The sequence below is a fragment of the Wasmannia auropunctata genome, unplaced genomic scaffold (assembly GCF_000956235.1).
Source record: "Wasmannia auropunctata unplaced genomic scaffold, wasmannia.A_1.0 LD336116.1, whole genome shotgun sequence".
Lineage (NCBI taxonomy): Eukaryota > Metazoa > Arthropoda > Insecta > Hymenoptera > Formicidae > Wasmannia > Wasmannia auropunctata.
Window position 1 is genome coordinate 4,390,585 of NW_012026774.1, and position 1,999 is coordinate 4,392,583.

The 1,999-nt window shown below is 43.3% G+C and overlaps 1 protein-coding gene across 1 annotated transcript in view; it reads left to right on the forward strand.

The window, feature by feature from the left end:
• Nucleotides 1–1,999, forward strand: part of LOC105447963 — a 17,349-nt gene that overhangs the window by 13,470 nt on the left and 1,880 nt on the right. The window lies entirely within an intron of this gene.

A 1,999-nucleotide genomic window follows, 5' to 3' on the forward strand; every position in this document is an offset into this window, starting at 1 on the left:
ATTCTCCCTGGCACTCGCCAAGTGCCATCATATTGTAGTATTCTTGATTCGTATACGCTGCCATTTTGACCTGCTGACGCTTCTAATAATCGAAGGATTATTGATTGCAGCATCGATCGCGTTATCCTATTTATACGATCTCCGCGGGGGTCGGGACCCCCCACCGCGTCCCCCGCGACGAATCGAAGCGTCGCGGGACGTGTCGAGACGTGTTGCGACATGTCGCGGGTTGCCCGCGACGCTTCGATTCGTCGCGGGGGACGCGGTGGGGGGTCCCGACCCCCGCGGAGATCGTATAAATAGGATAACGCGATCGATGCTGCAATCAATAATCCTTCGATTATTAGAAGCGTCAGCAGGTCAAAATGGTATACGAATCAAGAATACTACAATATGATGGCACTTGGCGAGTGCCAGGGAGAATACCACGTAGCTGTTAGACGATATGCCGAATTGTACCCAAATCGGGAAAAACATCCATCGGCTCCCGTCATACTTCGAGCATCTCAACGCTTATACGAAACCGGAAGTGTCCTTCCGAATAAGCACGATACCGGAAGAGATCGCGTGGCCAGAAATTTGCGGAATACAGAAGCAGTTGTACGTGATTTCGAGCAAAATCCTGAAACAAGTATTCGGATTGTTGCTCGAGAACACGACTTATCTTATGCAACTGTGCAGAGGATATTAAAAGAAGAAAAGTTGCACGCATTTCATTATACACGCGTGCAACATTTGCGACCAGAAGATTATCCTGCAAGAAGAGCATTTTGCGAAAATTTTCTGAGAAGAGCAGATCGAAATCTCAGTTTCCCTTCTCATGTGATATTCAGCGATGAATCGCTATTTACACGAGAAGGAATTTTTAATTCGCATAACATGCACTTGTGGAGCGACGAAAATCCCAGAGCCACGCGACTCAGAAGTTTTCAGGTTCGCTGGAAGATAAATCTGTGGGCTGGAATTATGGGAAATAAAATACTAGGACCAGTTGTTCTTGCGGATATCTTAACTGGGCAAACCTACATGGAAATGTTAAGAGAAAATCTACCCGATTTCTTAGAAGAAGTGCCGTTATTGGACAGAAACAAGATTGTCTTTCAACAAGACGGTGCTGGGCCACACAACGCCAGGATTGTTACAAATTATTTAAATGAGCAATTTCCTGGCCGCTGGATGGGACGATACGGCCCAATACGTTGGCCCGCTAGATCCCCGGATCTAAATCCTTTAGATTTTTTTCTATGGGGATATTGTAAAGAAGTTATTTACAAAACGCTTCCCGAGAACGTCGACGACTTAAATGAAAAATTGCACCACGCTATTTGGGACATTGAAGAAAATGTACTGGAGAACGTCCAAACAAATTTATTAAAACGCATGAGAGCTTGCGTTAGAATGAACGGTGGTCATTTTGAACACTTACTGTAAAATCTTCCAATTTTAAATTAATCCGCTCTTTTTAGGGCGACCAAAAACAATCCGCTCTTTTCAGAGCGACCAACACACTTCTACATGGAACATTTCTTGTACTTGCAAAAACGTAAGGAAAAACCAAAGGCGAGATTAAAACGCTTCAAATATTTAAATGTTATACGACGTACAATGTTATACGTCGTTTAACATTTAATACATTGTATAACGTTTTACGTTTCATATTTTCGTAACTGCCGCATCTTCAATGCTGAGGCTTCAGCCAATTACGTGGTAGCGCCTCGCGCGCCAGTCACGCACAGTCACTTTCGCTTTCGATAGCGCTAGTACCAACATAACCCTAGAATCCTAGATTATCTACATAACCCTATCAGCTGTTTGTTGCTGTCGAGCAGAGTCTCCGTATCGAGTAACGTGTACTGTAACGCGTTTCTTCCTTTAAAGTGATTTTAAGTTGCCGAATGAGTAATGGATAGTGATTAATAGTAATAATATTGATTTGTAATAATACGGAAAAATTTCAGTGCGTAACTTTTATCGATCAAGTGCGTGAGTAAATCCGTGT